Source organism: Bos indicus, chromosome 10 (assembly GCF_029378745.1).
Source record: "Bos indicus isolate NIAB-ARS_2022 breed Sahiwal x Tharparkar chromosome 10, NIAB-ARS_B.indTharparkar_mat_pri_1.0, whole genome shotgun sequence".
Classification (NCBI taxonomy): Eukaryota; Metazoa; Chordata; class Mammalia; order Artiodactyla; family Bovidae; genus Bos; species Bos indicus.
The window spans coordinates 73,611,289-73,625,755 of record NC_091769.1 but is presented as its reverse complement, the minus strand read 5'-3'; positions in this window follow the sequence as shown (position 1 = coordinate 73,625,755).

Genomic DNA, 14,467 nt, shown 5'->3' with positions numbered 1-14,467 from the left:
CTATCAACCTTAAATGAATTATGAGTAGAGAAAATTGCTTTCTACCTATACACACTATTCTAACCAGTTAAAAAATATTTTCTTCTCTTCTTCATCCTTACTATCTCTACAGCAGCTACTCTGATTTTATGTATCATGGTGTGCTGTGGTTAGTTGTTCAGTTGTGTCCAAATCTTTGCAACCCCATGGACTGTAGCCTGCCAGGCACCTCTGTCAGTGAATATTCTCCAGGCAAGAATGCTGGAGTGAGTTGCCATTCCCTCCTCCAGGGGATCTTCCAAACCCAGGAACTGAACCCATGTCTCCCACATTGCAGCAGATTCTTTACCATCTGAGCCACCAGGGAAGCCATACATATCGTGTATTCTATTTTTCTACCTACAAGGACATGAAGCCTCTTTATTGTAAATAACTAACAATTTCAAAACCTGGTTCAAACCAGCTTAGCTCCATCTGATTTTTATGAAAACGAAGGGTGAAAAGTACACTATGAATTTAAGAATTCTAAATTAGGAGTTTTAAGAATTTGCTTGCCAGATTTTGAGTATTTATAGTTGTGATATTAATTAATATTATATAGTTATTGCTTATTTGGGGCCAAAATTCAGATTTGCTCACGTATCTCTAGAAGAAAAAATCTTCAATTTCAGAATACAGTCTGCTGAATTTCTACCAAAACCCTGCTAAACGATAGCTCTTGCTAGACTGTAACCTTCCAGAATTTCTGTACATCTCCATCCAACTTTGTTTTGATGCCACAAAGAAAATTTTTTTTAAATGTAGTGATTCCAGCAGTCAGATGACTGAGGGTAGGTGAGAGAATCCCAAAATAAGTATTATGTCAGAAGTGCTTACTTTTATAAACTTTGCAGTCTAGTCATCCTCTCCAAAACAACTGTGGTTTCTATCAGGAAGAAAACACTACCAGAATATTAAAAATGCCAGTGAATATGTCATTTAAAAGGTATTTTTCTTCTAAAATGATGATAATTTCCACTACAGGTTGCATGTTTTGTTTTATCCAGGGATTTTCAAATAGGCATTTTTAAATGAAAAACTGATAGAAAAATTAAAGGAGAAAAAAAAGAAGGATCTTACATGGCCTAATATTTATTCTAGCTTGGTTTTCTTTCCATGTGCCCTAAGCCACAACTCACATTTTCCAAATTTTGGGTGGATAATGTTTTCCCTTTGATTTGTGTGTGTGTGTGTGTGTGTGTGGGTAATGCAGAAATATTAGCTGTTTGGCTCTTATATTGGAAAATTTATAAAGGTCCTTTGGTTAAGTGTGTCAGAACTTGCCTATGAAGAACCAGAGGCAGTTGCAAGAAGTTGGTTAATTTTATACATGGACTTGCAAAGACAGGTTAGCTACTCTCCTGTGTAAGTGTGAATTACAAGGCAATATCAAGGCAGCCAAAGATTCACAGCATTACCTTATTATCAGGAGTTAAGATATTGAGTATGTCCTATGTGCCAAGGTTTGGGGTGGATCTTGAGAATTACAGACATTGTCTCTCATTACTTCAACGAATACTTTCTAGTCCCAGTCCTCACCTTCACCTGTTTCCTGCCTACACTCTTGGGATTGAGAGATAAAAGGAAGACATTCCAGTAAGTTGTTAAAAGGTTTTGTATTTGGACAGATAAGCATCTGGATACATGACCTGATTATTCCCTCTACACTCCCCATGTGACCAAGCAGTGGAACATCTGTGATCCTTGCTTCATGGGTGTTCTCCAATCCCTGTCCAGATCCTGTTAGCAATATCTATGGCAACCAGCTTTAGGGACAAGATTTTGCCTTAAGGTTTTGTTGCTACTGGTACTTCCCTGATACTTTCTGTTGGAGCAAAGACAATCCCAGAGCTTGCCTATCCTAGGACCTCTAGGAGAACCCAAATGAGAAAATTATGTTGTAGTAAAACAGGAATCTGTCCTGAAATTATCATATTGGTGTCATGGTAGATAAACACGTATATCCATATTTCAAAACATATCAAATGCATAAAATGGATTTATATTATTGTTTGTGAATTATACCCCAATGAAGTTAATTAAAATTGATATGATCATAGGAGACTCACCACCTGTTTGCTGTTCCACTCTTTTAATTTCTGACCCTTTACTTGCCATCATTCCCATCAGGTTATATTTCAACTAGCAATTAGTTGATCATCAGAGAGTTGTCTGCTGCTGCTAAGTCACTTCAGTCGTGTCCGACTCTGTGCGACCCCATAGACGGCAGCCCACCAGGCTCCCCCGTCCCTGGGATTCTCCAGGCAAGAACACTGGAGTGGGTGGAGAGTTGTCTACACCTTAGCTTTTGCTTTTTCATCTCAGCTCTGTCAGTGGCCCATTGGCTCCTGGATCCCAGCTCTGTTTCTCAGAACTTTACACACCCTATTCTCACTACTCCAACCAGAAGAACATATATAGCAGTTGATTGCCAGCTGGTGCAAAGAAGAAGAATCCAGAGGATAAAATAGCTGAATGAATACTCTCTGCTCAGAAAAGTAGAGGGCAAATAACATGGTCAGACCCAGATTTTAAAAGGTGGCTCTTTTCTTCTTCTTGCTTAACCAAGGGCTGCTGGGTGTTTAGGAAATGAATGCCACCAAGGGTATAAGCAAAATACATGTGTCATTCAGTACAAGGCAGGTATGAGACGTACAAGTGGTTCTCATATTGCATGTGGGTTTCCATAGACATATTCTTAGAAGACTCAAAGACTTGCAAACTACCTCTTGGAAGACTGAAACTTGAATATTAACCCAATATGGAGAAGCAGTGGTCCAATAGAGCCTTCCAACTAAAGAAATATACTGCCCAAAGAGTATTAGCTGTGTGTCCTATAAGCTTGAGATAATAGGTTACTTTTAACAACACATGTATCCTTTTATGACTAGTATTTCAGTAGACTATAAGCTCTGGATGTGAGAGTTGGACTGTGAAGAAAGCTGAGCGCTGAAGAATTGATGCTTTTGAACTGTGGTGTTGGAGAAGACTCTTGAGAGTCCCTTGGACTGCAAGGAAATCCAACCAGTCCATTCTGAAGGAGATCGGCCCTGGGATTTCTTTGGAAGGAATGATGCTAAAGCTGAAAGTCCAGTACTTTGGCCACCTCATGCGAAGAGTTGACTCTGATGCTTGGAGGGATTGGGGGCAGGAGGAGAAGGGGACAGCAGAGGATGAGATGGCGGGATGGTATCACTGACTCAATGGACGTGAGTCTGAGTGAACTCCAGGAGTTGGTGATGGACAGGGAAGCCTGGCGTGCTGCGATTCATGGGGTCACAAAGAGTCAGACATGACTGAGCGACTGAACTGAACTGAACTGATAAGCTCTGGCAGTGGTTTTCTGTCTTGTTTGAATGCTAAATCTTTAATGTCTTGAATAGTGCCTAGAACAAAAAAAGAAGTCAATAAATACCATTTTGTTGACCTCCTAAAACCTGGGCTCCATGAACACTAGTATTAAAAGATCTGGGAAAAAAGAGTGGTGGTAATAAATATCATATAGCTTACTTAGAAGCCTGTGGAATAAGCATGGTAGACAATTGTTCATTGAATAATTTCTGATAGAAAGCGTAATATCTGAGAGCATTCTTCTTTGATGTGATGAAATAAGTATGATATATGCATCAATATCTTGGATACCTGATGTTTTATCCCATCTGCTATCTAGATAACCTACTCTTCTTTGGGACTCAATTTTATCATCTGAAAAATGAGGGATTTGAGCTATAGAATCTTCAAAGTCCCTTCCAGCTCCAAAATTTTATGCCAAAACTCACCTAAAATAATTTAACCCACAGATTCAAAAAAATTAAACAGAGAAATACAGAATGAATGTCATTACTTAGTAGTAGGTGGACAAAGACCAAAATTTTAATTAATGAGAATAATAATCCTTCATCTTTTATTAGTACATTTAATATTTTTAAAACACTTTCACATCTATCATCCTATTTGATAGTCAAAACCAGTTTACAAAACTGTTGAATATAATTCTCTAAGAAATAGCTTCATGGCATGAGATCTCACAGAAAATTAGTCACAGAGATAAGATTATAATCCAAATTTCCAGAATCCTAGTTTTAATTTTAACTTAAAATTGAGTTAGACCACAGCCTTGTATAACTCAATGAAACTATGAGTCATGATGTGTAGGGCCACCCAAGACCTTGAGAACCCCATGAACAGGATGAAAAGGCAAAAAGATAGGAAACTGAAAGATGAACTCCCTAGGTCTGTAGGTACCCAATATGCTACTGGAGAAGAGTAGAGAAATAACTCCAGAAATAATGAAGAGACAGAACCAAAGCAAAAACAATGCCCAGTTGTGGATGTGACTGGTGATGGAAGTAAAATCCAATGCTGTAAAGAACAATATTGCATAGGAACCTGGAATGTTAGCTCCATGAATTGAGGTAAATTGGAACTGGTCAAACAGAAGATGGCAAGAGTGAACATCGACATTTTAGGAACTCAATGAACTAAAATGGAATGGAATGGGTATATTTAACTCAGATGGCCACTATATCTACTACTGTGGGCAAAAATCCCTTAGAAATGGAGTAGCCCTCATAGTCAAAAAGAGTCCAAAATGTAGTACTTCGGTGCAGTCTCAAAAATGACAAAATGATCTCTTTCATTTCCAAAGCAAACCATTCAATATCACAGTAATCCAAGTCTATGCCCCAACCAGTAATGCTGAAGAAGCTGAAGTTGAATGGTTCTAGGAAGACCTACAAGACCTTCTAGAACTAACACCCCAAAGAGATGTCCTTTTCATTATAAGGGACTGAAATGCAAAAGTGGGAAGTCAAGAAATACCTGGAGTAAGAGGCAAATTTGGCTTTGGAGTACAAAATGAAGCAGGGCAAAGGCCAACAGAACTATGCCAAGGGAATGCACTGGTCAGAGCAAACATCCTCTCCCAACAACACAAAAGACGACCTACACATGGACATCACCCGATGGTCAATACCAAAATCAAACTGATTATATTCTTTGCAGCCAAAGATGGAGAAGCTCTATACAGTCAGCAAAAACAAGACCGGGATCTGACTGTGGCTCAGATCATGAACTCCTTATTGCCAAATTCAGACTTAAATTGAAGAAAGTAGGGAAAACCACTAGACCATTCAGGTATGACCCAAATAAAATCCCTTCCAATTATACAGCAGAAGTGACAAATAGATTTAAGGGATTAGATCTGATACACAGAGTGCCGTGTGTATCCGTGTCACAACGGAGGTTCGTGACATTGTACAGGAGGCAGTGATCGAGACCATCCCCAAGAAAAAGAAAGGCAAATGGTTTTCTGAGGAGACCTTACAAATAGCTGAGAAAAGGCAAAGTGAAAAAAACCCTAAGCGAAAGGCAAAGAAGAAAAGGAAAGACATACCAATTTGAATGCAGAGTTTGAAAGACTAGCAAGGAGAGAAAAGAAAGCCTTCCTCAGTGATCAATGAAAAGAAATAGAGGAAAACAACAGAATGGGAAAGACTTGAGATCTCTTCAAGTAAATTAGAGATACCAAGGAAATATTTCATACAAAGTTTGACACAATAAAAGACAGAAATGGTGTGGACCTAACAGAAGCAGAAGATATTAAGAAGAGGTGGCAAGAATACACAGAAAACTGTACAAAAAAGATCTTCACGACCCAGATAATCATGATGGTGTGACCACTCACCTGGAGCCAGACATCCTGGAATGTGAAGTCAAGTGGGCCTTAGGAAGCATTACAATGAACAAAGCTAGTGGAGGCGATGGAATTCTGGTTGAACTATTTCAAATCCTAAAAGATGATGCTGTGAAAGTGCTGCGCTCAATATGCCAGCAAATTGGGAAAACTCAGCAGTGGCCACAGGACTGGAAAAGGTCAGTTTTCATTCCAATCCCAAAGAAAGGCAATGCCAAAGAATGTTCAAACTACTGCACAATTGCACTTATCTCACACACTAGCCCAGTAATGCTCAAAATTCTCCAAGCCAGGCTTCAACAGTATGTGAACCTTGAACTTCCAGATGTTCAAGCTGGATTTAGAAAGGCAGAGGTACCAGAGATCAAATTGCCAACGTCCATTGGACCATCAAAAAAGCAAGAGAGTTCCAGAAAAATGTCTACTTCTGCTTTGTTGACTATGCCAAAGCCTTTGACTGTGTGGATCACAACAAACTGTGGAAAATTCTTCAAGAGATAGGAATACCAGACCACCGGACCTGCCTCCTGAGAAATCTGTATGCTGGTCAAGAAGCGTGAGTTAGAACTGGACATGGAACAACAGACTGGTTCCAAATTGGGACAGGAGTACATCAAGGCTGTATACTGTCACCTTGCTTATTTAATTTATATGCAGAGTACATCATGTGAAATGCTGGGCTGGATGAAGCACAATCTGGAATCAAGATTGCTGGGAGAAATATCAATAACCTCAGATGACACCACCCTTATGGCAGAAAGCAAAGAAGAACAAAAGAGCCTCTTGATGAAAGTGAAAGAGGAGTGTAAAAAAGTTGGCTTAAAGCTCAACACTCAGCAAACTAAGATCATGGCATCTGGTCCTATCATTTCATGGCCAATAGATGGGGAAACAATGGAAACAGTGAGAGACTTCATTTTTGGGGGCTCCACAATCACTGTAGATGGTGACTGTAGCCATGAAATTAAAAGACGCTTGCTTCTTGGAAGAAAAGCTATGACCAAGCTAGACAGCATATTAAAAAGCAGAGACATTACTTTGCCAACAAAGGTCCATCTAGTCCAAGCTATGGTTTTTCCAATAGTTATGTATTGATATGAAAGTTAGACTATAAAGAAATCTGAGCACTGATAAAGAAAGCTGAGCACTGAATAACTGATGCTCTTGATTGTGGTGTTGGAGAAGACACTTGACAGTCCCTTCAACAGCAAGATGATCAAACCAGTCCATCCTAAAGGAAATCAGTCCTGATTATTTATTGGAAGGATGGATGTTGAAGCTGAAACTTCAATACTTTGGCCACCTGATGTGAACAACTGACTCCTTTGAAAAGACCCGGATGCTGGGAAAGATTGAAGGCAGGAGAAGAAGGGGATGACAGAGGATGAGATGGTTGGATGGCATCACTGACTTGATGGACATGAGTTTGAGCATGCTCTGGGAGTTGGTGATGGACAGGGAAGCCTGGCAAGCTGCAGTCTATGTGGTTGCAAAGATTTGGACATGACAGAGCAACTGAACTGATACTGATAGTTTTAATTTTAGTTTCTTATATATATATATATGTATATTTAGTTATATATATATATATATATATATATATATATATATATAGGCTTCCCTGCGGCTCAGATGGTAAATATCTGCCTGCAATGAGGGAGACCTGGGTTCGATCCTTGGGTCAGGAAGATCCCCTGGAGAAGGAAATGGCAACGCACTCCAGTATTCTTGCCTGGAAAATTCCATGGACGGAGGAGCCTGGTGGGCTACAGTCCATGGAGTCGCAAAGAGTCTGACACGACTGATGACTTCACTTTCATATGTAAGTATATATATGATATATAAATATAAATATATATATTTATAATGTCCAGAAATATCTTTTGTATTTCCTCTCAGAAGGTAATAGTACATTCTAGCTGGGCCAAAACTGGAATTTGAATAAGCTTACTTATGGGCAGGTAAATAACTTTCTTTCTACCTGCATCTGTGTCTATTCTATTTGATTTGATTTAGACAAATATATCTGGAGAAAACCATACTTCAAAAAGATACATGTTCATTGCAGCACTGTTTACAATAGCCAGGACATGGAGGCAACCTAAATGTCCATCAACAGTGGAATGGGTAAAGAAGATGAAGTACATATATACAATGGAATATTACTCAACCATAAAAAGGAATGAAATAATGCCATTTGCAGCAACATAGATGAACCTAGAGATTCTCATACTGAGTGAAGTCAGAAGGAGAAAGATGAATATCATGTGGTATCACTTATACGTGGAGTATGAAAAAGGATACAAATGAACTTATCTACAAAGCAGAAGTAGAAGAGTTATAGATGTAGAAAACAAACTTAGGAATACCAAAGGGTAAGGGGTAGGTATAAATTGGGAGATTCAGATTGACATATACACTGTACCATATATAAAATAAATGACTAATAAAGACCTAGTATATAGCATAGGGAACTCTGCTCAATACTCTATAATAACCTATAAGGGAAAAGAATCTAAAAATGTGTGGATATGTGTATTTGTATAACTGATTCATTTTGCTGTGCACGTGAAACTAACACATTGTAAATCAACTATACTCCAATAAAAATGTTTAAATAAAATAATTTTAAAAATTAAATTAAAAAATATTAATGAGCTATGCTGTCTGCCAAGTCATTTCAGTGGTGTCCAACTCTTTGCAACCCCATGGACTGTAGCCCACCAGGCTCCTCTGTCCATGGAATTTTGAGGCAGGATACTAGATTAGTTTGCCATTTCCTTCTCCAGGGGGTTTTCCCAGCCCAGGGATTGAACCCATGTGTCCTGAATTGCAGATAGATTCTTTACCACTGAGTCAGTGAGCACTAAACCTTTATGTCTTCCAATCCTGTAATTTGCTCCATCAGAAACACAGGGAACCAAATTCTATGGTACTTGTTTTTTCAACAAACCAAAATTTTACATCAGCAAAAACAGATGCCCTAGTACAGTCAGTTTCTTAAAAATTTACAAACATGCATTCTTACCATTTAAAATCACAGGTTCTATCCCTGGGTTGGGAAAATCCCCTGGAGAAGGAAATGGCAAGCTACTCCAGTAGAGTTATACAGATAACAAATCATTGTTGAATTGTCAGAAGGGCTTTACTGTCAGTAACTGTGTTTCATCAACCTAAGTTGAAATTTTTATTTTTTAATGTACCAATTAATTGTTTTTCAAATGTTAACTGATATCTTTGAATTGAATTATTAATCAATGGTAGTTCTTTTAAAATACCACATTTTGTTGCATCACTATTGTAATTGCAGTCTCAGCAAGTATATGAGAACTACCAGATTTTCCAGTGGTTTTTGCAATCTTTTAAGACCTAATCATTCCATTGTTATTTCTTTACATTTTAAGACTGAGTTTTGAGAGATGGCCCAGGAAAAAAACATCTTTCAATGTACCCATGTTTAACTAGAAGTTCACATATTAATTTCTTTTTTATTGAAGTAGAATTGGTACAGAACATTATATTTCATGTGTACAACATTATGATGCCACATCTGTGCTAATTACAAAATGATAATCACAGCATATTGAAAAGCAGAGACATTACTTTGCCAACAAAGGTCCGTCTAGTCAAGGCTATGGTTTTTCCAGTGGTCATGTATGGATGTGAGAGTTGGAATGTGAAGAAAGCTGAGTGCTGAAGAATTGATGCTTTTGAACTGTGGTGTTGGAAAAGACTCTTTTTTTTAAATTAAATTTATTTATTTTAATTAGAGGCTAATTACTTTATAATATTGTATTGGTTTTGCCATACATCAACATGAATCCACCACAGGTGTACACATGTTCCCAATCCTGAACCCCCCTCCCACCTCCCTCCCCATACCATCCCTCTGGGTCATCCCAGTGCACCAGCCCCAAGCTTGGAAAAGACTCTTGAGAGTCCCTTGGACTGCAAGGAGATCCAACCAGTCCTTTCTGAAGGAGATCAGCTCTGGGATTTCTTTGGAAGGAATGATGCTAAAGCTGAAACTCCAGTACTTTGGCCACCTCATGTGAAGAGTTGACTCATTGGAAAAGACTCTGATGCTGGGAGGGATTGGGGGCAGGAGGAGAAGGGGACAACAGAGGATGAGATGGCTGGATGGCATCACCGACTCAATGGACGTGAGTCTGAGTGAACTCCGGGAGTTGGTGATGGACAGGGAGGCCTGGTATGCTGTGATTCATGGGGTCACAAAGAGTTGGACACGACTGAGAGACTGAACTGAACTGAACTGAAATATATATTCTTCTTAACTAAAAAAGTATTTATATTACATAACTCCAAATTCTGTTTTAACGTTTTGAAATATTCTATGCATTTACCTGCTTTCTCAAGATGTTTGCTTTCCAAGTGACCCAAAAGTCTCAATCATTTTGTAGCCTCAGTTGCAAAAGTACTATCATAATATACGACATATAGATTGTCTTGAACAGTTTCAACAAAACCATAGGCTGATATTTAGTAAGATATTGTTGACCATCTTTTCTATTTTGGCACTTAAAATAATTAATGGTAGGTTGAAGGACTTTTATAGAATCATAATAATAAAATATCAATTATTTTTACCTAATCCTTAAAGTCCAAATCACACATAAACACTGAGAATCAAATATAGACAACATCTACAAGGTAGTCAATGGCAACCCATAGGCACAAGCAGTGTACTCTCGATTTACAACTTTAAGATAGAGCAATCCATCAAGAGAAAACCTGCCAATCACAGCTATTGTTCATCATAGTTTTCTAGCACTCACCTTAAGTACCTTTTGTATGTTTTCTGTGAAATCAATGTCAATCAATTCAGTTCAGTTCAGTCACTCAGTCATGTCTGACTCTTTGCAACCCCATGGACTGCAGAACACCAGGCCTTCCTGTCCATCACCAACTAGCAGAGCTTACTCAAACTCATGTCCATTGAGTCGATGATGCCATCCAACCATCTCATCCTCTATCATCCCCTTCTCTTCCCACCTTCAATCTTTCTCGGCATCAGGGTCTTTTCCAATGAGTCAGTTCTTCACATCAGGTGGCCAAAGTATTGGAGTTCCAGCTTCAGCATCAGTCCTTCCAATGAATATTCAGGACTGAGTTCCTTTAGGATGGACTGGTTGGATCTCCCTGGACAACAAGGGACTCTCAAGGGTCTTCTCCAACACCACAGCTCAAAAGCATCTATTCTTCAGTGCTCAGCTTTCTTCACAGTCCAACTCTCACATCCACACATGACTACTGGAAAAACCATAGCTTGGACTAGACAGACCTTTGTTGGCAAAGCAATGTCTCTGCTTTTTAATATGCTGTCTATTAATGTCAATGCTGCTCATATAATGCCCATGAAAATTCAATAAGAGAAATGAAACTTTAAGGAATAATGATTTTGGTCAGATAGAGTTGAACGTTGGAGAAACATGAAACATTGTAATACCTAAGAGTTTTTTCCATCCACTAATCAATTTTTGCCCATGTTCAAAATGCACATACTAGAGGTATTTGTACATGGGAGACAGTAAAGGACAGGGAAGCCTGGCATGCTGCAATCCATGAGGTTGCAGAGTCAGACATGACTGAGCAACTCTACGACAACAACATGTATTTGTCATGAGAAGTGAGATCATTTGTAGTTCATGGGGAATCTCAAAAGGAAAACCATAAGGTATGCCTCTGGTGTTCTGGCTCAAGACCATGCCTTTTGCCGCAAAGAACTATAAACCACTCAAAAACCACTCCATAGGCTCTTGGGCCATGATAGAGACAGAGCATATGACCATGAGACATCAAGTACCCATTTAGCTAGTGCAACCCATCATAACTTACCTAGGGACCCACTTGATAGCAAAGAAGTGCAGCTATGGAACATGGGCAGGGATTCATTGGTCCTATCTCACTGTATCCCTCAAAGGCCATCAGTCTGATAGAGCAGTGAAACAGCCTCTTAAAGATGCATCTGAAGCTCCATTTTCAAGGTAATATCCTGTGAGCTTGGTATTATTTCCCAGGATGTTGTGTACATCCTAAATAACAAAGATTATACGGTACTCCTGTATTCCTTATAGGTAAACCACAAGAGTTTGGGAAACAAAGAACAGAAAGGGACTGTCTCTTTATATTATCATCTCAGAGACCCATTTGAGAAATCTGTATGTCTTATCCCTCCTTTGGGAATTGTGGGGCTGAAGGCCCTTTTATTAGAGGATGTAATAAAATTCTCACTGCATTTTAAGGTTTAACATTCATCTGGTCACTTTGGGCTCCATGTGCCAAAAGACCAGTAGGCAAGGGAAAGAACCACTACCCTGGCAAAAGTAATTGCCCCTAATCATCAGGATGAGGTAGGGCTACTGTTCTCCTATAGGGGCAGGAAAGAAGATGTTTGGCATGCAGGTGATCCACTGGAATCTCGCTTGGTTTTCTCATGCCCTCTTGTTAAGAGTAAATAGAGGGACTTCTCTGGTGGTACAGTGGATAGGACTCTGCCTGCCAAGGCAGGGGTACATGGGTTCGATCCCTGGTTCAGGTAGATTCCACATACCATGGAGCAACTAAGTCTGTCTGCCACAACTACTGAGCCTGTGTGCCACAACTAATGAGGCCTGTACTCCTAGAGCCTGTGCTCCACAAGAGAAGCCACCCAGTGAGAAGCCTGTGCACAGCAACAGAGGATAGCTGCTGCATGCCACGACTAGAGGAAGCTCAAGCATGGCCACGAAGACCCAGCACAACCAAAAATAGAAATAAATAAATAAAATTTTTTAAAAGAAAGAGTAAATGGATACCATCAGCAGCTACCACCTGAGGAGGGCAATGGTAAATAGAGGCTCACATTCCTCATGCTGCCTGGATCACAGAGGAGCTAAATGAGGGTGGATAGTGGAGGAGGATAATGAGGAGGAGGATTGCGATTTTAAGGTCAAATGCAGCTTTGGGTGCTGTACTTTACTTTCTAGGTTGCCCAGAAAACTTGAGATTTCCCAACCAAACTCCTGAAGAAGCTGCTCTGAGATTGGAACAAACTTGTAAGAAATAAGTGGGTTGCTATGTGTGATGGGGGGATCTAGTGGATTCCATGGGCTCCACCCTCATCTACTCCCCAGTGCTGGCTCATCCAACCCATGCTGCTGGGAATGCAACTGACAACACAAAGCTCTGTCTTTCACAGGGCATTGCCCTCAGCCACAGAGAACTGCCTTACCACGTGCTGTATCCTCCCTTGTGGAATGGTCTGTAGCCGGAGGCTGGTTGATTTAGGTACAAAGGCACATCCCAATTGCCTTAGTTTGAGACAACTCAAACTTTGTCTGTTTGAGAAAACATACTGTTCAAAAGGCAAAAAGATAGGAAACTGAAAGATGAACTGCCCAGGTTGGTAGGTGCCCAATATGCTACTGGAGAACAGTAGAGAAATAACTCCAGAAAGAAAGAAAAGACGGAGCCAAAGCAAAAACAACACTCAGTTTTGGCTGTCACTGGTGATGGAAGTAAAGTCAGAATCTGCAAAGAACAGTATTGCATAGGAACCTGGATTGTTAGGTTCATGAATCAGGGTAAATCAGAAGTGGTCCAAAAGAAGGTGGCAAGAGTGAATATCGACATTTTAGGAACTCACTGAACTAATGCACTGGAATGGGTGAATTTAACTCGACCATTTTATTTACTACTGTGGGCAAGAATCCTTTAGAAGAAATGGAGTAGCTCTCAGAGTCAAAAGAGAGTCCAAAATGCAGTACGTGGATGCAGTCTCAAAAACGACAGAATGATCTCTGTTCATTTCCAAGGCAAACCATTCAACATCACAGTAATCCAAGTCTATGCCCCAACCAGTAATGCTGAAGAAGCTGAAGTTGAACAGTTCTAGGAAGACCTACAAGACCTTCTAGAACTAACATCCCAAAGAGCTGTTCTTTTCATTATAAGGGACTGGAATGCAAAAGTAGGAAGTCAAGAAATACCTGGAGTAAGAGGCAAATTTGACCTTGGAGTACAAAATGAAGCAGGGCAAAGGCTAACAGAATTATGCCAAGAGAGCGCACTGGTCAGAGCAAACATCCTCTTCCAACAACACAAGAGATGACTCTACACATGGACATCACCAGATGGTCAGTACCAAAATCAAACTGATTATATTCTTTGCAGCCAAAGATGGAGAAGCTCTATACAGTCAGCAAAAACAAGACCGGGATCTGACTGTGGCTCAGATCATGAACTCCTTATTGCCAAATTCAGACTTAAATTGAAGAAAGTAGGGAAAACCACTAGACCATTCAGGTATGACCCAAATAAAATCCCTTCCAATTATACAGCAGAAGTGACAAATAGATTCAGGGATTAGATTTGATAGAGAGAGTGCCTGAAGAACTATGGACAGAGGTTCGTGACATCGTACAGGAGGCAGTGATCAAGACCATCCTCAAGAAAAAGAAAGGCAAAATGGTTTTCTGAGGAGGCCTTACAAATAGCTGAGAAAAGCAGAGAAGCTAGTGAAAGTGAAGTCACTCAGTCATGTCCGACTCTTTGCGACCCCATGGGCTGTAGCCTACCAGGGTCCTCTGTCCATGAGATTTTCCAGGCAATAGTCCTGGAGTGGATTGCCATTTCCTTCTCCAGGGGATCTTCCCAACCCAGGGATCGAACCCGGGTCTCCCTCATTGTAGACAGACGCTTTACCGTCTGAGCCACCAGGGAAGACAAAAGGTAAAGAAGAAAAGGAAAGATATA